The sequence below is a fragment of the Dermacentor andersoni genome, chromosome 8 (assembly GCF_023375885.2).
Source record: "Dermacentor andersoni chromosome 8, qqDerAnde1_hic_scaffold, whole genome shotgun sequence".
Classification (NCBI taxonomy): domain Eukaryota; kingdom Metazoa; phylum Arthropoda; class Arachnida; order Ixodida; family Ixodidae; genus Dermacentor; species Dermacentor andersoni.
This window is the reverse complement of record NC_092821.1, coordinates 28,823,686-28,847,939: the sequence shown is the minus strand read 5'-3', so window position 1 is coordinate 28,847,939 and position 24,254 is coordinate 28,823,686. Positions and strand designations below refer to the sequence as shown.

Below are 24,254 nucleotides of genomic sequence, written 5' to 3'. Positions count from 1 at the left end.
GGAGCCCAAGATGACGACTTTTGTAGCATACAGCTGAGCAGAAACGGCACGTTTCCGCGCTGTGTCCCTGACCTTCACCCCTGAAGCACGACATTCGACGTCCTTTTCTGGGTGGACCGTTCTCTGTTACCACATACACGTATTCGGCCGACTTGGCCACGACTGTCCCTTTTTCGGTGTCATCAGCCAACTCAGCTGCCAGCGCTGTTTCTTCGGCCTCGCTTCTGGTCAGGCCTGTTTTCGTTAAAAGCTACCGACGAACACTTGAGCTTTGCAACCCACATAAAATGCTGTCTCGCCGCATTCTGTCCAGACTGTCTCCGAAATTGGACGTGCTTGCCACCTGACGAATGGGCACAAAAAATATTTGGCTAGCTCACCGGGCAATTGGCTACTCTTGAAGAAAACAGGCACGGAGTGTGAAACAGACCTGGAGTGCGGTCTGATCCCGCTGACCAGAACCGGTAACGCACTCCCTCATTAGAGCAGCATTGGCCACCCTGGTGCAGTACTTGGCCACAACCTCCTATATTAACAGAACAATCGAACCCCGGCCCTCAGTCCCCAGCAGCTGCGAAGCAACTGGCCACGGCGGCGGTCAGACCTGCGACGCAGCAGAGGGTGCTAAGAATCCCTGGCTCCGGTCAGGCCGCCATTGGAATATGAACCTGGCAACGTTTAACGCTAGAACGTTATCTAGTGAGGCGAGTCTAGCAGTGCTATTGCAGGAATTAGAGGGCAGTAAATGGGATATAAGAGGGCTCAGTGAAGTTAAGAGACCAAAAGAGGCATCTACAGTGCTAAAAAACGAGCACGTCCTGTGCTACCGGGGCTTTGCGGAGAGACGAGAACTAGGAGTCGGATTCCTGATTAATGCGGATATGGCTGGTAACATCCAGGAACTCTATCATTAACGAGAGGGTGGCAGGCCTTGTTGTGAAACTTAATAAGAGGTACAAAATGAAGGTTGTACAGGTCTACGCCCATACATCCAGTCATGATGACCAGGAAGTCGAAAGCTTCTATGAAGACGTGGAATCGGTTATGGGTAGAGTGAAAACGAAGTACACTATACTGATGGGCGACTTCAATGCCAAGGTAGGCAAGAAGCAGGCTGGAGACAAGGCAGTGGAGGAATATGGCATAGGCACTAGGAATAGCAGGGTAGGTATTAGTAGAGTTTGTGGAACAGAATAATATGCGGATAATGAATACCTTCTTCCGCAAGTGGGATAGCCGAATGTGGACGTGGAGGAGCCCGAATGATGAGAGTAGAAATGAAATAGACTTCATACTCTGCGCAAACCCTGGCATCATACAAGATGTGGACGTAATCGGGAAGGTGTGCTGCAGTTACCATAGGATGGTAAGAACTCGAATTAGCCTCGACTTGAGGGGGGAACGGAAGAAACTGGTACATAAGAAGTCGATCAATGAGCTAGCGGTAAGAGGGAAAATAGATGAATTCCGGATCAAGCTACAGAACAGGTATTCGGCTTTAACTCAGGAAGAGGACCCTAGTGTGGAAGATATGAACGACAATCTTACGGGCATCATTAAGAAGTGTGAAATAGAAGACGGTGCTAACTCCGTTAGACAGGATACCAGTAAGCTATCGCAGGAGACAAAAGATCTGATCAAGAAACGCCAATATATGAACGGCTATAACCCTACAGCTAAAATAGAACTGGCAGAAGTTTCGAAGTTAATTAACAAGCATATGACAGCTGACATAAGGAAGTATATTATGGATAGAATTGAACATACTCTCATGAACGGAGGAAGCCTAAAAGCAGTAAACAAGAAACTAGGAATTGGCAATAATCAGATGTATGCGTTAAGACACGAAGCCGGCAATATCATTACTAATATGGATGAAATAGTTCATGTGACTGAGGAGTTCTCATCATCATCATCATCAGCCTGGTTACGCCCACTGCAGGGCAAAGGCCTCTCCCATACGTCTCCAACAACCCCGGTCATGTACTAATTGTGGCCATGTCGTCCCTGCAAACTTAATCTCATCCGCCCACCTAACTATCTGCCGCCCCCTGCTACGCTCACCTTCCCTTGGAATCCATTCCGTAACCCTTAATCACCATCGGTTATCTTCCCTCCTCATTACATGTCCAGCCCATGCCCTTTTCTTTTTCTTTATTTCAACTAAAATGTTATTAACTCGCGTTTGTTCCCTCACCCAATCTGCTCTTTTCTTATTCCTCAACGTTACACCTATCATTCTTCTTTCCATAGCTCGTTGCGCCGTCCTCAATTTAAGTAGAACCCTTTTCGTAAGCCTCCAGGTTTCTGCCCCGTAGGTGAGTACTGGTAAGACACAGCTATTATACATTTTTCTCTTCAGGGATAATAGAGGCAGTCTTGAGGGAGTTCTATAGAGATTTATACAGTACCAGTGGAACCCACGATGATAATGAAAGAGAGAATAGTCTAGAGGAATTCGAAACCCCACAAGTAACGCCGGAAGAACAAAAGAAAGCCTTGGGAGGTATGTAAAGGGGGAAGGCAGCTGGGGAGGATCAGGTAACAGCAGATTTGTTGAAGGATGGTGGGCAGATTGTTCTAGAAAAACTGGCCACACTGTATACACAATTCCTCATGACCTCGAGCGTACCGAAATCTTGGAAGAACGCTAAAATAATCCTAATCCATAAGAAAGGGGATGCCAAAGATTTGAAAAATTATAGACCGATCAGCTTACTGCCCGTTGCCTACAAAGTATTTACTAAGGTAATCGCAAATAGAATCAGGAACACCTTAGACTTCTGTCAACCAAAGGACCAGGCAGGATTCCGTAAAGGCTGCTCAACATTAGACCATATTCACACTTTCAATCAGGTGATCGAGAAATGTGCGCAATATAACCAACCCTTATACATAGCTTTCATTGATTACGAGAATGCGCTTGATTCAGTCGGAACCTCAGCAGTCATGGAGGCATTACGGAATCAGGGGGTAGATGAGCCGTATGTAAAATACTGAAAGATATCTATAGCGGCTCCACAGCCACCGTAGTCCTCCATAAAGAACGCAACAAAATCCCAATAAGGAAAGGCGTCAGGCAGGGAGATACGATCTCTCCAATGCTATTCACAGCATGTTTACAGGAGGTATTCAGAGACCTGGATTAGGAATAATTTGGGATAAGAGTTAATGGAGAATACCTTAGTAACTTGCGATTCGTTGATGATATTGCCTTGCTTAGTAACTCAGGAGACCAATTGCTATGCATGCTCACTGACCAGGAGAGGCAAAGCAGTAGGGTGGGGGTTTAAAAATTAATCTCCAGATAACTGTAATGTAGAAAGTAAAATGTAGAAACTGTAATCTGCAGAAAGAAGTAATGTTTAACAGTCTCGGAAGAGAACAGTAGTGTACGATAGGTAGCGAGGCGCTGGAAGTGGTAAGGGAATATATCTACTTAGGGCAAATAGTGACCGCGGATCCGGATCATGAGACTGAAATAATCAAAAGAATAAGAATGGGCTGGGTTGCGTATGGCAGGCATTCTCAGCTCATGAACAGCACGTTGCCATTATCCCTCAAGAGAAAAGTGTATAACAGCTGTGTCTTACCACTACTCACGTACGGGGCAGAAACCTGGAGGCTAACGAAAAGGGTTCTACTTAAGTTGAGGACGACGCAACGAGCTATGGAAAGAAGAATGATGGGTGTAACGTTAAGGGATAAGAAAAGAGCAGATTGGTTGAGGGAACAAACGCGAGTTAATGACATCTTAGTTGCAATCAAGAAAAAGAAATGGGCATGGGCTGGACATGTAATGAGGAGGGAAGATAACCGATGGTCATTAAAGGTTACGGACTGGATTTGAAGGGAAGGGAAGCGTAGCAGGGGGCGGCAGAAAGTTAGGTGGACAGATGACATTAAGAAGTTTGCAGGGACGACATGGCCACAATTAGTACATGAGCGGGGTAGTTGGAATAGTATGGGTGAGGCCATTGCCCTGCAGTGGGCGTAACCAGGGTGACGATGATTATGAATTTGTGCGACTGGACTACCCCGTTAGGCTCCGGTGAAAAGTATTGTGGCAGAAGAGCAACGGCATCTCTCTCCGAAAGTCTGTTCATCTTGGAAGGTGGGCACTGTCCGGCAATCACGCCCACCATGTTGGTGCTCAGCGCTGCAACGAGTAAAGCCCGTTTCTTCTTGTTTTAGTTGCGTAGCGCAACATTCGGTGTAACTAACACAGCTTCGCTGTTCCACCATCTTCCCGGACTGGAAGGGGCCGTGATTTTCATTTTCTTCCTGATTACATCTATATCCCCATTGTACCATTACCGGTGCCTCTGACGGATCCTGTCCTATCAATCTCTCCTCTACTTTTCTTTCCGCCAATGTTCCAGTTGTACCACTTAGCACTGGTACAAACTCTAGGGATGAGAGTGCCACCTTGGCAAGGTTAAGAGCTAAAAAAATAATTATGGGGTTTTACATGCAGACCTACGATCTAATTTTGAGGCACGCCCCAGTGGAGGACTCTGGAAACTTGGACCACTTGGGGTTCTTTAACGTGCACCTAAATCTAAGTACACGGGTATTTTCGCCCCCATCGAAGTGCGGCAGCCGTGGCCGGGCTTCCAACCCGCGACCTCGTGCTTAGTAGCCAAACACCATAGCCACTAAGCAACCACAGTGGGTGGTTGAAAGCTGGGCGGGATGGCTCGCGTGGTCCGGTATCGGAGGAGGTGGACTGCAGGCTTGCACTGCACTGGGTTGTACTGATTTCGCCGTCGGTCGGCGTCCACGGAATGTACAATACAACAATCGTCCTGCGTTCCTTCCGCTGCTTCTCCTGTTTTCCGCGCGCACACGCAAGATTTGGCGAATAGATCGAATGACACACGTGCAGCATGTATGTGTAATTTCAAGCGTACTTGAATAGCATTTCAGAGAGGTTTACAACGATATCACATTATACTAAAACGTCCTTTGAACGAAGTCTTCTGGAACCGTAACGGCATTTCCTCTGCCTCGCGCTATTACTCTACTGCATACTAAAATTGGCTATTGTGGTGTTAATAAAAAGTAAAAAACAAGACTCCCGCACAGGCATATAAGAAATGAAGTTGTTGATATTTAAACCGACATTTAAAGAGGGTAGAGGCGAAGCTTAGCATTGACATTTGGCAACATGCAAATCCGCAGTATTAAATATTGCATCGTCAGTATAAAGCGTGATACAGGAATTTTTCCCCCTCAGTCATCCATAATACTAAATATTGTTGTGAATACTATGTTCTTGTAGGATCACATATATTCAGAATACCTGGGTTTGAGTTTGTGTATAACAGTTGTGCGATATTCATGACTGAATAAAGCAGCATTTTCTAGTTAAGGGAATTCTGGGCGTGTTGGCAATGTTAGGAGAATAGGTGGCTGAGGATAGGTTTCATATCGGTGCATCGTGTTACTGTAACAAAATTATCAATGTATCTGCTCAGAGCTAGGATCCACCATTACTGGCCTTTTCGAACCATTTAACCACGCATTAACGCAGCAAATCTCCTATTCCGAAACGGTTCACCGGTCAACCAGTACCCAGATTTTTCGCGCAAGGCTGGAACGTGAGAAGGAAGTAACGTTTTAATACTAGTTGTGCGTGCGAATAAGAGTGTATTATACTTTTTATTAACATTTTTTTTCGCACGAGCGCTGCGCTTGCTGACCGCCTCCGTCCTTGTCACGTACGAAGTCACTCCTTTCTGCAGTCAGAGCTGTAAACAGGATAATGTTCCCTACAATGTTTGTAATATTCTGCATAACATTTGGGAAATTTCTGCCCAATCCTTTCATTCCATATGTCCATTACACAAGTAGCCTTGTCTGAAAGGAAAACGGAAGTCATGTTTCCATTAGAAATGTCTTTACTAAAGACGCGCATATTGATATCTATAAAATATAACCTATGGAATATACTGTAAGCACGAAGGCGTACATTGCCTGATGGAACTTGACAGGCTCCACCTTTATGCCACTGAGTTACGCTAATAAGCTGATTAGTAGCTTTGCATACACGATAGCAAGCGCCATTTCTTCCCAAAGTCCCGGTGCTGGAATGTGTTCGGCAGTTACAACTTGTTAGTCGAGCAGAAGTTTTCAACATAGACGTCATAATCAGGAGAGCTGCGTAATTTGTTGGATGGCTATTTATCGGACCACTGCATGCTTCTCCGCAAAACGATTCGTGGTCACTAACGATAGATTTCGGTGATTGGTATTTGGTATGCCTAATGCTAATAAATGTTACAGCCAGTTATTGGCTGTTCACTGAGCCATGTGCACTTAGCATGTCAATGCAAGATTACCTACGCGCAGTTTGAGCGCTTCTTCCGTGCGGTCATTAATATGAATTTAAGAGAACCGCTTCGCATTAACAAGATACCATTCGTAAAATTGTACTACTGTGCAGTGTAATCGTGCTGGAAATATTTTGTCAAGAGAGGACTCTAGGCAGTATTTCGCCATTTCCCATGTCTGACTTATTTTTCATGTAACTGATAGCTGACAACGTGTTGTAGGTTTTACTTATTTGGCATGCCACTCTTCCCATTGTTGTCTTCATGTCTGAGTACGACCCAATCAGAGTAAGAACGAACAATTAAAACTTCAGTGGATGATCATAAAATAATCCCTGCAGTATCGCCCGTTTTGTTGTCGCACATCAGTTTGCAGAAATTTTATAGTACAGGCGCTAACTATTCCAATGAATTCACGTGTATGCTCAAAATTGAGTAAACCTCACCAATAACTTTACGCTATTCACATTATGAAGGAGAAACGTGCCGACATATCAAGGGATCTTATTTTTATTCCTTGACTTCGTGCACCAGCCGGTGTAATGTTTATAATACTCAAACACAATAAATCAGTATAAGGGGTTCCAGCAAGTAAGAACGCGAACACAAGAAGAGACGGACAGGACATTGTTGTACTTACAACTGAAGCTTATTGGGAATACATTCCACACATTTCCGCCACGCATGCATATACAAGCAAGAACAAGAACAAGGTTTATAGTCAAAAATCAACAAAAGATTGACACGTACACAAAAGGCTAGTCAAACCCCTTCCCGACAAGGGCAACAACACTTGCATTAACATGATAAATTTAAAAATTGAACCTCTTTATCATTGATATGGACCGAATGTTCATTCACACATGTATGCGCGTCCAACTTCTTCATGTGGAACGCTTCGCTTATTTTTCTTTCCAGTTTACTGCGCACTCTATCCACAATCGATACACTATCGAAGACTGGTTAGCGATCGTGCTTTTTCCAATGCAACGGCAAGTTCCCTCCTTTACCTGTAGGTAGCAAACAGCGATGCTCACGCATGCGATCATTAATGCAACGATCTGTCTGGGCCAATGTAGGGCAGTCCACATGAAAGAGGTATGTGATACACGACTGTAGATGCACACTTTTTGTGGAAAGAAAACGGTGTGCTTTTTCCCACAGCCACTAGTCGCATCTTTCTTCTCTCCTGTGATGCTTTTGCACAACCTAACCAGGTTGCTCGGTGCCGAAAACACTAGCGTGACGCCATTCCTGGTGGCCACTTTCTTAAGATCATGAGACAAGCCATGCAAAAGGGCATCACTACAACCATTTCTCTTTTTTTAATATTCATCGCAGTCCGCGGTATCCACGGGTTTCTTTTTTGTCAACGTTCTAAACACGTTGTCAGACACAGCCATCAAAAGTGAGACCGGGTCCCCTTCCGACATTAAACTCGCCTCCTTGGCTTCAAAACTCTCCTGCAAGGAGTGAGTGCAGCTCTTGTTAAGAGCATTCGTGAAGCACAAGGAAACTATGCCACAGTTTATTGATTCGGAGGGGGACGATTCGTACGGGAGCAGCGATTTTTTCGATCTAGGGCAATAACGCCAACACCCACGGCTCTCAGTTTCAGATTTAATTTCCATATCAAGAAATCTGATCAAGCTTTCTTTGCAAAGTTCGAGCGTGAACCTGAGATCCCGGGAGGACTCCTTGAAACACGTTAAAATCCTTCTCGCGCTTGATTCAAGGCTATCATAAAAATTTAACCGTAAAATCACTAAAAAAATCATCCACATACCTAAAACTTCACACAATACGTTTGTCCTGCAGCCTGTGAATTACCTTACCATCAAACTTGGATAAAAAATTTGACACAGTTCAGGAGCAACCTTAAATCCCATGAAAATACCCTTGCTCTGAATGAAGACATCCTTGTTAAAGGAAACTACAGTGGTTGGCAGGTAAAACGTGAGAAGTTCCAAAACGTGAGAAGTTCCTGTCAACCACTGTAGTGTCCTTTAACAAGGATGTCTTCATTCAGTGAAAGGGTATATGCATTGGATCTAAGGTTTCGCCTGTCAGTGTCACATTCTTTATCACAATTTGGCAGTAATGTAATTTACAAGCTGCAGGACAAACGTATTGTACGAACTTTTAGGTATGTGGATGATGTTTTTTGTGCTTTTAAGGTTAAAACCTGGTGATAGCCTTGAATCAAAGGCGAAAAGGATTTTAATGTGTTTCGAGGAGTCCTCCCGGGATCTCGAGTTGACGTACGAGCTTTTCAATGAAAACTTGATCAGATTTCTTGATATGGAAATTAAATTTAAAACTGAGAGCTATGTGTGTTCGCATTATTGCCGTAGATCGAAAAAATCGCTCGTCCCCTATGAGTAGTTCCACTCCAAATTAATAAAACGTGGCATAGTTTCCTTATGCTTGACGAATGCTCGTAACAAGAGCTGCACCCACTCATTGCAGGAGAGTTTTGAAGCCCAGAAGGCGAGGTTAATGTCGGCAGAGTAGCCGGTCTCACTTTTGATGGCTGTGGCTGAAACCGGGTTTAGAAAGTTCACAAAAAAGAAACCAGTGGAAACCGCGGACGACAATGAATCTTCAAAAAGAGAAAAGGTCATACTGATGCCTTTTTGCACGGCTTGTATCACTATTTTAACGGGGTGGCCACTAGGAATGGAGTCACACTAGTGTTCTCGGCGTCGAGCAAACTGGTTAGATTATGCAAAAGCATCACAGGAGAGAAGAAAGATGCGACTAGTGGCGGTGGAAAAAAGCACACCACATTTTTTCACAAAAAGTGGATCTTCGGTCGTGTATCACATACCTCTCTCGTGCGGACTGTCCTATGTTGGCACAGACAGGCCGTTGTAATAATGATCGCATGCGTGACCATTGTTGTTTGCTACCTACGGGTACAGGAGGGAACTCGCCGTTTCATTGCAAAAAGCACGATTGCTGACCAGTTTTTGATAGTGTCTTAATTGTAGGGAGAGGGCGCAGTAAACTGGCAAGAGATGTAAGCGAAGCGTTCCACATCGCAAAGTTAGGCGTGCATACATGTGTGAGCGAACATTCACTCCATATCATTCATAAAAACTTCAATTTTCAAATTTATCATGTTAATTCAAGTCTTGTTGGCCTTGTCGGGAAGGAGTGTGCTAGGCTTTTGTATACGTATATATATTTTCGTTGATGTTTGACTGTAAGCGTTGTGGTTGTTCTTGGTTGTATACGCATGCGTGGCGGACATTTGTGGAATGTATTCCCAGTAAGCTTCAGTTGTAAGTACAGCATCGTCCTGTCAGTTTCTTCTTACTTGAGCTCCTGTCCGTACTTGCTGGAACCCCTTATACCTTCATCATGCACCAACTGGCCCAGCAAACCACTCTACAACAAATCAGGTTTGTTTTACTACGACAACAGTGAAATGCCAAAAACTAGGTTTGCTTGCGTGTTCGTCCGTCCGTGGATTTAATTACTATAACGACGAGCATTTCCCTCAGCGGCGTGTTTTTGTCACCCTCAGACAACCTCGTCAATCCAAGTTTCACCGTTGCAATTCATGGAAAAAAGACTCTGTCCGCCCTCCAACCACAGGAATTTGGGCGCATGTCAGTGCACCAATGTGCAGTTGGGACTTGGATGCGCTAATCACTTATATTTCACCCACAAACAAAAGCTATACGCAATTATTACCAGCATTCGTGTGCCACATAGACTCAGAGAGCGGCGGAACATGTTTATGTAGTTCTGAAGCCAGGACAATAAATACCGTATGCATACTTAGGCGACAGTCTTTGTTCGACTACTGCTCGTCACTCTAGGTATACATGTTCCTTTGAACTTTGATCTTGCTTGAATATGCATTGGTAAAATCGAAATAGTGTACCAGGATGACAATATCTGCATACCAAAGGAATTCCAGACACGATGGCGCTGTGTTTGCGTGAACTTCTTCACGGCGATGCTCATTAAAACACCGTCAACGACACGAAACAAGTGTACGTGACAGCAATGCTGATCAGCCTCAAACTTGACACACACTGAAAATTCACGTTTCGACCAGAATAGTGCGACTGGTGCAGAGCTAAAACGACACACTGAAGGCGTTCCTACACACTACGTCTTGGCAGTGATTGCGCCCCGCATAAGTCTTTTGCATAGTAGCTTACGGCATTCACAGCTCCCAAGTTCCTGATGTAGCTACACTGCAAACGTATTCACACACCTTTTAAAAAAAACGTCTGCTCAAATTTTTTAATAGTGAACACCCATTGTTAAGTTTGACATGGCTGATAGTTTTATTGTGATAGCTTAGTTTTGACTAAGAAAGCTTTATTGCGCAGCCATAATTTTATACCCCATGGCGCTGATGCACTCGATTCGCCTTCAGTGCCACTCAGGCTTAGCACACTTAAATGAAGAACCTAGCCTACTGCAGAGTGCCCAAAATTATAAAAGTTTCTTCCCATGTCCTTTAAGGAAAGGTGATCGGGTAACTGTTTTCATATTCATCAAATACATTGTTTTAGTGTACTGAAGTAGCTAGGGTATGTTTCCTGAAAGAAATTTAAATGGCTATTGGACGTAAGGTAACAAATGGTAAATTTCGCGAGAGATTTGAAAGTGCTATTTAACCTCATACGTCATGCCAACGAAAAACTGCGCTGTATTTTGAACGCTCGTCACCATCATTTACTTTCGTCTTTGTAATTGTGCTCTCATCATTGCTCTCTGGGATAAATGAAATCAAATTAACAAAATGGGTTGTGATGAATGTGGATGCCCGCTCTGATTTACTAGGACTGTCGTGAAAAATGATGCGTTTGCCTGTATGCTAGGTATAAGGCCAGTGACGTTCGACTTCGCCGTAGTCTTTTTGCGATTGACCCTGACTCAGAGCAGATAGCCGCTTGACTCACGTCTATAGATACAGCAGCTGCTATTCGCACTCGACAAGTGAAGCTGAGATCACGTAATATTTCCAAAAGATGTTTGTTCTCGGCCTTTATCAACTTGCGTTACCGTTCCGCCCCTTCGTATCACGTCAACGTCAACATATGCTAAGAAGAATTATATTTATTATAATAAAGAAGGTTGTATGTATCACTTACTTATGAGCGTCATAGTGTAAAGAGCACAACGCTCCTCCTTATTCCAGTAGCGAAGTGTGTACTCTGCTGCAGGTGTCCCTAAAAGCAAGTGTAACATGATAAGCAGCAAATTAATCGCGACAAGCAGGTGGTGTTTAAAGGGACACTAGAGGCACTTACTAAGTCGACGGACGTGGACTGTATAAATACCATTCCAGAAACCTCGCAACGCTTGTTTCGTGACAAGAAAAGACTTAGTTTAAGAGAAAATTGCATCTGAAGGGACCGAATACCTTTTTCGAAATTCAAATTTCCCGTCAACAAACCGGGGAAATGACGTTGCATACGCCATCACAACCCTTTGCTGCCGTCGATGAGTAAAACAGTGGCCGACAGACGGCGGTTCCGAGCCAAGACAGAGCGGCGGATTTGCCGCTGAAGCTGCTGTTTGTTCAAGTGACGCAAACCGTTCGCGCATCCTGCTACATAACATGGAAGTCAAATTTTCAGCTACTTGCGGTTTCTGCGAGTTTCGCAAGCCAGCAGAAGCAGCGCGGCACTACACGATAACGAAACTACTGAAACGCGAAAGCGTGGGTGGCGCGGAGTCGAGCGAAAACGAAACCTTTCCACCACCCGCGTCGTTGTCATGGTTATTTCAATCAGGTCTTTTTTCTAAAAGTGAAATAGAACTGAACAAGCAGCATTTTATTTCTTCTTATAATACAATACAAGCATGATTTGTGCAAGGAGCCATTGAGTAGTAGTGACACAATTGAACTGAGGAGTGCTTTCGTCATCTGGCAAGTACTTCAGTGTCCCGGGCGAGTCTCTAATCATGTCCTGTATTTGCCTCAATTTCTCGATAATTGAGACTCTGTTCACGATAATATTGACGCCTTCAAGATTCTCGAGAACTAATCTATCACTACAGCTTGACCTAATATTTGCCTTTAGTGTCCCTTTAAGCAAATGCTTCATACATAAAAACACATCCCACGCAATAATCCACTCTCTGCGATGGGTTTTGCGGATAGTTACCTATCAATTGTGTGATATTTTTTTCCGCAACTCGTTGTTGGACGGCCAGGGCGTTAATGCTTAATGAGAACGGCAACTGGCCAGAATGCGCTGGGTCACGTTGGTAGAAATGAAGTGACCACGATTCAGAGTGATAACATGGAGCACGGTGTTCGCGATTTAAGTAGGAATTATAATTTCAGATTGGCAAGGAATGTCTCAAAAACCAGTAAGTGACGCGGCCTGGAGGTGAAATCTTGGTACGACGAAGGTATTACATGAGATTACTGCACGTAAGTCTGCTACTGTTAGGTACAGCATAATTTGTGCTTAATGTTGCAGTTCGTATATCACTAGACTCTTGCGCTTTATTCTATGCGGATTACAAAGTAAGGAAAGTCTGCGCCAGCGAGTGGCGTACGCCTACCACAATGTATGGCAGTGCACGTGTTGTAGGCACGCGTGCTTGCGAATAAGTATCCGCAGTTGTGTGGCCTGGCTGCGAGATTCAAAACACCATCCGCTAGTCGTTCCGTAAATGGGTGCCAGCACTACAAAATTAGCACACGCGTGGTTACGGCAACACGCTGAACTGCGCATCAGGTGTAAGAAAATCGTTTCGCTTTCGAAAATGACTTAGCTAGGCGGCACAAAAAAAGAACACTCTTGGCTGGTTAATGACCAAAGCAGTTGGACAAGTAAGAAAGAAAACACGTGGCTATTATTGTAGACATATTTTAACGCTTCGGAAAGCGAAAATCGCCCGGAACATCGGCTTGACATACAGCAAATATTTTCTCACAACTACGGCCGCACTTGTCGTGTATCCCACAAATACGGGCGTGTAATAGCCACGCCCCTTACCTATCACTGTTTTCAGCACACCTCCAGTGAACCACTATATCCCCACTGCACATCTAAAAAAATAATATGATATGGTCAACGACGTCTTCGACATCGTGGGCCATATCACATTTTTATTATAGAGCATTTTTATTATAATAGAACATATTATTATAGCTAGCTAAAGCGTTGACATGAAAGGCGTGAATTGAAAAGCGGCATATAGCCAATGGATTTGTGGCGCAGCCTGCTGGTTTCTGTCCTTGAGGAGCCTTTCTGACGTGGGTTGGATTCTGCTCAGAGTCGGAGAAACTTAAAGGATCTCTTTGTCGTTGTACAGCAGCACATTCCCAGTGGCACGTACCTATAGTTACGCAAGTTGGCATTAAATTAGTTCATTAAAAATAAGTACAGACCGAGTGGCCCATACCCGGGGCTGCAAGTGAGCGTCGAAGTGCCTCACTGAAAAGCGATGCATACCATCTCTCCCGTCTACAGTGGCAGATGTGAGCGTGTAACAGCTTCGTTGAAGAGCGGCACATTTGTACACAATGCCTCATACGTAGTTACCAAGGTTGGTCTGATGGCTGGCTTCGAACCATGTTATCTCAGCGCAGAGGCCCGATGCGTTCCTCATTCCATTATTCCCTACCAGGTTACCGAGGGAGGTAAGGACACGGTTAGAGACATACATAGATGGAAAGTTAGCCCAAGGAAAATACTCGAAGTATCCTAGAAATGTTAACGCATTAAAAGTTTGAGCTTGAAGTGTGGGTAGCTGGTCACGTGGTAGAGGTATAGAGGAGATGTATGAGCCTAAGAGCGCAGCGGTGTCACGACTATCGGAGCAAAGACGGGCGGAACGGAAAACACATCGCTCGACCCGCCCACGCGCGCGTGCTTCGGTGCGTCCGGGGCAACGTAGGGCCCCGGATTTGGTTTCCCCGAAAATGGGCGTCAGTATTAGAGGCGAGCTCCGCCCCTTACAAAAATTTTTATAGAAAGTCTATAGACAGTCTATATACGTCTATAGACTGTCTGTAGACTTTTTACAAAGAAATGCGTAAGGGACCCACTGGAAAAGCTGGCGCCACCGTCGGCTTGACGTGGCATGATGGATCACGGGGACACAGCGTCCGCGTGGGCTGCTTCGGAAGCGCCGAAGCGAGCTGAGAACGAAAGTCTCACCAGCGCTGCGGTTCTGATAAAGTGGCTTCGGCGTCTACTTGACAACACTTGAAATCACTATAATAGGTAGTGGCTGCCTTTGGAGGCGTGCAGCATGGTAGACTACTGCTCGGTCCCGCAGTGCCGGACGTACGCAACGGAGCCCGGTGTCAGCCTTATTCACACGTAGCCGCCGGACAAGGAGCTGCGTGAAGCTTGGCTCGCGAAACTTAGATCCGGCAGACAGCCATTGGCTACAACTCGGATATGCAGCAAGCACAGACGCGACGAAGATTTCTGCTACGGCGCCGGGACTGCGATGTTCGGTGAGTAGCAGAAAACGCGCACTGAGACGCTTATGAAACGGCTGATGTCACGACGGTTTGGCCTATGAACTCGCTGATGCTAGATACTCGCAAGTTCACTCGAACGGAAAGGGAGCGGTAAGACACACATTAAAAGAAAGCATGGCATATGGTCATGTTTGTGTTATGAATTAATGCACTGGATTACGAAAAAGAAGCAGAGCGAAATGGCAAGCTGAGAAGACTGATAAACATACAATGCGATGCAACTTGAGAAATGATATTGAAATGTCCAAGAATTTGGAAAAACAATATTGAATCGTCGCGATAGCACATCACAGTCTCTATAACGAAATTATTTTTGAGCAGTTCTGATAGCGTCCACTCAACAATAGTTACTAGTACGCTGTCAAATGCTCATATGCTGCGGCCTAAAGCTCACGGCGTGGTACCAAAAGGCGCTCACAGCGAAAGCAAAACATTGTGCGCCGACATGCATGCAGACGCGCAGTCGGTCCCTGCGAACCTGTGTGATCGCTGCATGGAGGCTTCATTCTGTTATACTCCATCTGGTTATACAGACAGCCCACTATAGGAACATATTTCACATAGATTACTCTCAGCGTTTACCTACCTTTCGCGCAAGAAGCCTGTTCGGGAGACTATCGCACGACAGTGCGCAGTGAAGTTCACTGTACGTATTCGGTAAAGAGATAGTGTCTGTTAATGATTCTGTGCTTTCAGTTTGCCCAAGATTATTATATCGACAGTCAAAAACTTCCGTCGTTTAGAGAGTACTTACATAAATGTCCAGGAGGGCTGCCGCGTGGTGTTTTTATTGAGCGCCGTAAGGGAAGCCTATGAAGAGCGTGCCGCGTGATCCCTCATACTACGCAAGGGAGGTGCTTCCCACAGATGGCGACTTCGTAGGGCCTCGCCCCCAATAAAAAATGGCATTTTTGCACGAAGGGCGAATTGTTGACTGGGATACCCTATTTTGGCGTTGCGCTCGAACCGCTCAGAGAATTTCGACAGCGAAATGGCAGCAATAACCATGCGACACCTATAACCTTCCGATATAGTGCCCTACGTGCTTACGTCACCTAAAGGCATCTCTATAATATGCAACGAAGCATGTTTTTAAGCTAGCTCGATCGAGCAGACGCCTCTTCATACGTCCTGCCAGCAGCGCAAGGCATAAGGCTATGCCATCACAAAGTAGGCTGAGCGGAACGTTGACGTACACTTTCCATCTCCGCCTTTGCAGATAAAGGAGTGCACGTATCCGGATATGCTCAAACCTTGGGCGAGAGCCGGCGATGCACCGTCGATAGCTGCACAGAACGACAGCGGGAATTTGTCAGCGTCCGTATAACTTGCACCGCATTAAAATCGAATCTCCGGCGCTCTTCGTCGTAGTCGATAAAAACTGGATAGTTTGGCTCGTAGGGCGTAGCATTGACGCCAATAACAAGTTCAGCGACGGCGTTGCTGAAGCTGCTCAGACGGCGCTACAGGAACACCACGCGGGTGAAACGTCCGGACATAGCACGCGAGGGAAATGGTGCAGCGCCGCAGCGACGGCTTCCTGGAGGCTGCAAGGTGTGCTATAATGCCGACACCACCACCGAAGTTGCAGGCTTCGCTAGAAAAGCAATGCGGAAAACAGGACTGAAGAAAAACGGATAGCCTGTGTAACCTGAAGTTTAAGGTTCGCACCGCTCGTCCACAGCATTCACCATGGTGTGCTATGCACACAGCTGCACGTAACGCGAGTGCACACAGTATCAAGCAGAACGCTGCCGCGCCTGCACTGCACAGCCGAAAGAAACGCCAATGCCCACCGCGGTTGCTTAACGGCTCTTCTTGCGCTTCTAAATCATGAAGTCGGCGCCTTTCTTTTAATTATCGGGTTTTATGTGCAACCACCACGATCTGATTATGAGTCACGCCGTAGTGGGGGGACTCTGGACTGCCAGGGGCTCTTTAACGTGCATCTAAATCTAAAGTTGTTGCTGTATCTGTTGCGGTTATGCTGGCCGCGCAGCCGTGGAAGATGTGCCTCGCCGGACTAAGCGATGGCGTGGCGAAGCTTACGGAAGAGTTACGCTTGGGGTTGCGATGATGGTGTGTCCGGGGCTGCGTAGGTATATATGATTTGAAATAAATAAACAAATAATATTGTCCAGTGGCCACGTTCGAGCAATTGTCCACTCGCACATAAGCACTTTACTGTAACCAGTAAGCCCCGGTTGCTTGCCTCAGCAGGCGGCTTTAAGCTAATTCATTTCCCTGCCTCTTTTATCTTAACCTTTTCCAACCCATACAATATCCCTCATCCTGGCCCTACTGTGGAGCAAAGCCCACAGTATATCATTGCACTTGGCAGTGCCCACGCTTTCCGGGTTACCCCCCTATTCCTTCCTGTTCACCTTCCTCCTGGGAGACGGCGTTGACCAGCTCAGACCAGAAAGACCAGCGACGGCTGATCCGGCGGGCACGCGGAGTGACGCGAGCCAAAGGGGCCCTGAACGAAGGGCTCCCTACGAGGAAGTCACCCAATCTGATTATAAATAAATGTTCTCTCTCTCTCTCTCTTACTCTCTCTCTCTCTCTCGGCTAGCAAGATACATGTCGCAATTGTCAGAGCGCTGTTGCTTCTGCACAGATAGTGCTGCCTTGCGTTTCGGCATCGCGCCAAAATGGCGAACTAAGATGTCTGAACACTGGTCAGGGTGTCGTCTAGTTATTTGTTGCTTGCCACCCACATGTAGCTCATACCCAGTACAGGGGACTAGCCATAAAATGGCTAATGACTCGAGGCGTTCTTGTTCCTACGCGTCAAGCTCGTGGCTGATACTCTCTTGAGGGATTGACGAAGAAATGGGTGGCCCATTGAAAGTTACATCTACAAGCAACCTTTCAGGAGTCCTATAAAGGAAGTGCAATGAAAGGGTAAAACTAATGTTAGAATGAAAGCACTAATAGTAGCAGGAATGATTCACCATTATTTATAAAATACACGAAAGAAGACGTACAACACACATAAAGAGAATTCGATTGGACTGAATAAGAAATTCCTGGACTTCAGGGCAAACATTTCCGTTACGGAAACACTCAGCAGAGCTTCTAAATGAAAGAGTCCAAGTGCAGGGGTAAACCTTGCTGTCGCTGCGAATGCTTCGCTTATTGGGCGGTACTGCCACATTTATTTAGTAACACCTATCTTTTAACATCCAAAGGTTTAAATTTTCTGTGGCCCTGCAAATTCTAAAACGAGGAACTTTACCTGGATACATGCTCACACGCCTGACGGGTCCCGCTCGTCCTTCCAAGTTTTTATGCAGTTCAGCATACAGGTTATACTGGTAGCTGCCATTAAAAAAAATAAAAGTACCGAAAGCAAAATTGAAGTGTCATGAATTTAAAGGTTCGCAAACATACAAGTAGTCATTCATATATCAGGCTACTTTTCCATGCGTATAAGAACATCTACTGAATGATCCACTTTCTATCTCGCATACGAAGAGCTGAATGGTGGGCTCTGTATATTATCGAAATGCGTCAAGTGACATCATATGACTTTAGGTTACCGCAGAGAAATTATCACCGCTAATTTTTTTGCAATGACCCATAAACTATACCAGCCATGTTGTAGTGTACATTAGCATATAATTCATGAAAGCTTTTCGAGTCTTCCTTTGTACATACCAGGGTGAATTGGCATGCAACGTGTTTACCCGCTTAGCGTAGCAGAATCACGTTTTTAAATGGAAAATTGGAAAAGCGATTGACGCGTCATTGTTGTAGCATAGAATAACTGGCACCATTGCAGATACAAAAGTGTATCTCCAATGGTACCACTGGTACCACTGCTTGTACCTTCAGTACAAGCAGTGGTATTCTTTCAGGTGATGCGCTCTGAGGTCAAATTAGGCATTTCTCGTAAAACACTTGGCGAAACAGTCATGAAATGCCTTCAAAAACTCTATTAACCGTTTGTGCTCATCACAATTACAGGCATTACGCAACTCTGCAAATAGCCTGGTAACTGGAAAAGGTATAGTGTAAAGATAAAGGGTGAGCGCTAGGAGTAGAATTTTGCAACCGCGTTGGCTTGAACGCCCGTAATTTCAAAAAAAAAGGAAAGAAAAGAAATACCATAGCGTAGCCTGTGTAAGTCAATAACACAGTAGCGAGAAGATGCTCGGGAAATTCTCATTGCTTACTTCAAACAAGAATAGGTTTCTTTCCCCGCCAATTTTTATGTTTGGCAGCTGAACATTTTTTATATAAATGCATTTGCTCTATCGCAACCGAGTAGCAGTGTACAATTGTCTTCGAACACTAAGAACATTGAGACACAAATGCTGCCTCTTGGGAGCTTTGTGGTGTAGGAATGCTTACATGCTGTGGTTGTTTGTGGTGCAGTGCCGCATTTGCTCGTTGGTTAGGCGGACGGTGCGCTGCGGGTAACTTGTCCAGATACACCATTTTATCTGGTCAGGTGAACACGTCTTCGCTTAAACCTACTCTCATGGATGCATAATACGTGACATCCGCATGATCTTAAAGGGTGTGCTTCGGACAAAGGGGTCGGGGGGGGGGGGGGGGGGGTGAGTATCTGGCCTTTGCGAAGTAAGCGAGCGGAGGAAAAGGCGCTGGTACGCTGCCGTCATTGTGTTATGGATGCCTTGCTTCCGTCATTCCCTTGCCGCCATATCACCGCCATCGTCACACTATGGTGATCAGTTGTCCTTATGCCGTCTTGGTCATGCTGCTTCGTTCTCACACTGTCATGTCCGTGGTCGTCGCCATACCACCACTGTTATCATCCTCGCGCAGTCAGCTTCGATAGCACGCTGGCAAGGATTTGTGTGGTCATCATGAAATGTACCTTATCGACTTCGCAAGTATAGTTTGAAAGTTCATTTAGTTTGTTGTTTTGATCTGTGCGTTCCGTATTAGGTACTCGCTTGCATTGAAAAGCATTTTCTATAGTTTCTACAATATTACTGTTGGTCTACTCATAAATACGTGGTAACATCGTTATACTTCACAAATTCTTATGTGGGACATTTAAAGGTAGAAATGGTTGATGGCGACGCACCAGCAACTCTAGAGCAACGTAAAACGTACATCACACGTTGTATTCATGCAAAAAAAAAGAAACCTTATATGAATAGCATGCCTTTAACATGATTTTATTATTTATCGCTTGCTTGCAGGCAGTTAGGTGGAATTGCATAACGGTTAGTGCATCACCATTGTGAGAATATGATGTCTGGGTTCGTACGCCAAATAGTGCCAACCACACACCTTAAAATAAACTGCAGAAACGTAATTAACTTTGCGAGTTAGTGCATCACTGAAACATCGCAATAATTCCATTAAGTGTTTTTCTAAATTCTTGGCGTCTTGTTGCTTTCTCTAAATGTCTCAAATCAAAGCAGTTCATCTGGTTAAAGAAAGTCACAGGCCTGTGCAGCACATGCAGCACAGTCACAGCGTAAGCTGGAGGGTTGGCTCCGCAGGAGCTCCTTTTTCGTTGTCACGCACTACGAGGTCTTCGTGTGGTTTACCCGAGAACGATGTGAGCTTGCAGCCCGGCGTTGACGGCTAAGTGTGACTTGTGCGGCGGCTTGTCCTGCTCTCTGCGCAGCGATCTGTTGAGCCCAATCTTGCAAGGTTGCAGCCGCACGCGTGGCTCTGCGCTTGGCTTCTTCAGCAGCGGTTCGCACCTTGCGAGGAGGCGCCATAACGTGCACCGCAGGGCAAACACGGATATCCTCAGCACGTGGCGCACAAGCCACATCTCTTGACCCGTGGCACGGTACGTTTCTGTTGATGATGATAATAATTGTACTTTATTCGCATCCGTTCATGTCGACATGGAGTGGGGAAAAACAATCACCAAGCCTGTTTGAGTTAAACAGATTCAGCTACATGCAGCACGAAACTGCAGCTGCTACATGCAGGGACACCTGGCGCAATAAACGGGACTGCAATGCAAAGTTTGTAAATATCGACGCTCCGCGGCGCGCATTTCACATCGCGTGCCAAATGGCACGATACGATGCCAATGATGATGATGCTCATTTATTGGCATTCCCTTTGAAACTGGACGGTGAAAACAGTCACCTAGCCTTCTTGAATTCATCCGGTATGAAATACACATTTTTCATTGTATCAATATTTATACATATCCATAGTATTCCTTTATTTCTGAAGACTTCTCTATTCACCTTGTACCGCTACCTACGTTGGCTGGGTGCGGTAAGTAACCCCTTTGAAAAAAGAACCGATATGTTGGGCCACCAGGCTCTTCTAATCATTTTGCCTAATATCCTGCCTGCAATTAAAAAGAAAGAAAAAGAAAAAAAGGAAAAACAGAGTTCCCAGAACCTTTCGTAAGCACTATAGGGAACTTTTTTATGCTCATTCGGTGTTTGTCTCTCCCTACTTTTCTGCCACCAAACTTTCTATCACCTCTTACTATTCACTATTGCTGGCGTCTTCACTTTCCCCCGGCCATTGGTGAGCACAAGCGCTTCAAGGAGGCCAGGAGAGCCCAAACCGATGCTGGTTAGATATCTTCGCAATGCACGGAAACATGTTTCATAGTTTCCGTAGCTTTACGACAGCATGCGCATCCTCCATCTTCCTTGTTCTACCTCGCTTCATAAGCAAGCTCTGGCTTCGAAAGTAAAGAGATTCCCTTTGAGTTATCATAAATTATTTCTTTCCAGATTTCATGTTTTCCTCTTACGTAGTTACTCAAAGCAGGTTTCTTTTGCATTGAGGGCATCCATGAGGTTGTCTCAGCATCTCTGACTTTGCGTTTGACGCTCTCTGCTGATATGTTACTTTGTACACCGGTCTCCTATTTGCTTGTATGGTTCTCAGTTCTTTTAGAGCACCGTGAAGCAATGTTTTCGCCGTATCAGTATGTGAACACTCTAGCAACCCATTTACTTGCCTCGATATTTCTCAGTCGTCCTTCGTAATCAATATTACTCTGAGCTTAATATTACTCTGAGCTTCCCTCATATCAAAACTTGCCCAGCCATATCAACCTGCACTGCTTCTTTGTAGTCTTCCCGTGACCGCCCATTGCGAGGCGTCCCACTGCGCTTTGGTTGCCATCGAGTCTTGATTGTACCCCTGACTGGACGCAAACAACCGCACTTCCAGATGTAAGTCCTAGAACCATTACACCTTTCCACAAAGCACAGAGCAGCTTGTACCTGTTGTGTCCCTGTAGCGCTCTGCGATTCACTATGGCCCCATTTATTTTCCCTTTTTATATTGTTTGTCCTGTGTTTTCGTATACCTATTGCCTTCGGTTATCCTTATACCAAGTTACTGCCTGGCCCTGATAGGCAATAACAAAACAGTTAACACTGCCTCTTAACTGGTTTCATTTGATACCATGCAACTCCTTTCTCTAACGCTAAATTTTAATCTCCACTGCTCAACTTCCCGTCCACAGAAATTAGCCAGACGTTGCATATCAATGGGCTTGTTAGCAAGCAACACAACATCTTTCGCATAAAACAAACGTGGAAGCTGCTGCTCTACTTTGGTGCCCGCCGGTTTGTACAAACCCCAGGTGGTCGAAATTTCCGGCGTCCTCCACTACGGCGTGCCTCATAATCAGAAAGTGGTTTTGTCACGTAAAACCCAATAATTTAATTTTTAATTTAACTCCTGCGGAGACGGTAGAGTATCCGCCTCCCGTGCAAGAGGACCGTGATTCAAATCCCGGTGCCGCACAATTCTCCACCGGAAAATACCAACAAAAAAAACGTGTGTTGAGAAAATTGCACAAACAGGCCTGGAGTGCGGCCTAATCCCGGTGACCAGAACCGGTAACGCACTCCCTCACCAGAGCAGCATTGGCCACCCTGGTGCAGTACTTGGCCACAGCCTCCTATATGAACCGAACAATAAACCCCGGCCCTCAGTCCCCAGCAGCTGCGAAGCAACTGACCACGGCGGCGGTCAGACCTGCGACGCAGCAGAGGGTGCTAAGAATCCCTGGCTCCGGACAGGCCGCCATTGGAATATGAACCTGGCAACATTTAACCCTAGAACGTTATCTAGTGAGGCGAGTCTAGCAGTGCTATTGCAGGAATTAGGGGGTAGTAAATGGGATATAATAGGGCTCAGCGAGGTTAGGAGGACAAAAGTAGCATATACAGTGCTGAAAAGCGGGCACGTACTGTGCTACCGGATCTTAGCGGAGAGGCGAGAACTAGGAGCCGGATTCCTGATTAATAAAGAAATAGCTGGTAACATACAGGAATTCTGTGGCATTAACGAGAGGGTGGCAGGTCTTGTTGTGAAACTTAATAAGAGGTACAAATTGATGGTAGTACAACTCTACGCCCCTACATCCAGTCATGATGACCAGGAAGTCGAAAGCTTTTATGAAGACGTGGAATCGGCGATGGGTAAAGTCAAAACAAAGTACACTATACTGATGGGCGACTTCAATGCCAGGGTAGGCGAGAAGCAGGCTGGAGACAAGTCAGGGGGGGGAAAATGGCATAGACTCTAGGAATAGCAGAGGAGAGTTATTAGTAGAGTTTGCAGAACAGAATAATATGCGGATAATGAATACCTTTTTCCACAAGCGGGTTAGCCGAAAGTGGACGTGGAGGAGCCCGAATGGTGAGACTAGAAATGAAATCGACTTCATACTCTGCGCGAAACCTGGCATCATACAAGATGTAGACGTGCTCGGCAAGATGCGCTGCAGTGACGATAGGATGGTAAGAACTCGAATTAGCCTTCACTTGAGGAGGGAACGGAAGCAACTGGTACATAAGAAGCCAATCAGTGAGTTAGCGGTAAGAGGGAAACTAGAGGAATTCCGCATCAAGCTACAGAACAGGTATTCGGCTATAACCCAGGAAGGGGGCCATAACGTTGAAGCAATGAACGACAATCTTATGGGCATCATTAAGGAGTGCGCAATAGAAGTCGGTGGTAACGCCGTCAAACAGGAAACCAGTAATCTATCGCAGTAGACGAAAGATCAGATCAAGAAACGCCAATGTATGAAAGCCTCTAACCCTACAGCTAGAATAGAACTGGCAGAACTTTCTAAGTTATTCAACAAGCGTAAGACAGCGGACATAAGGAACTATAATATGGATAGAATTGAACAGGCTCTCAGGAGCGGAGGAAGCCTAAAAGCAGTGAAGAAGAAACTAGGAATAGGCAAGAATCAGATGTGTGCGTTAAGCGACAAAGCCGGCAATATCGTTTCTAATATGGATGAGATAGTTCAAGTGGCTGAGGAGTTTTATAGAGATTTATACAGTACCAGTAACACCCACGACGATAAGGTGAGAGAGAATAGTCTAGAGGAACTTGAAATCCCCACAAGTAACGCCGGAAGAGGTAAACAACGCCTTGGGAGCTATGCAAAGGGGGAAGGCAGCTGGGGAGGATCAGGTAACAGCAGATTTGTTGAA

At 45.5% G+C, this 24,254-nt stretch overlaps 1 long non-coding RNA gene across 2 annotated transcripts in view; it reads right to left on the bottom strand.

Moving 5' to 3' along the window:
* Positions 1-5,632: 5,632 nt before the first annotated feature.
* LOC126526306 (uncharacterized) overlaps positions 5,633-24,254 on the bottom strand; it is a 75,300-nt gene continuing 56,678 nt past the window's right edge. The window contains exons 3-5 of one of the 2 annotated variants that reach the window (XR_011895956.1): positions 18,059-18,141; positions 11,456-11,533; positions 5,633-5,862 (exon numbers count right to left, since the gene is read on the bottom strand). This is a non-coding gene — a long non-coding RNA (uncharacterized lncRNA). The remainder of the gene's footprint in view (positions 5,863-11,455; positions 11,534-18,058; positions 18,142-24,254) is intronic. The other variant, XR_007598512.3, reaches the window with a different exon arrangement.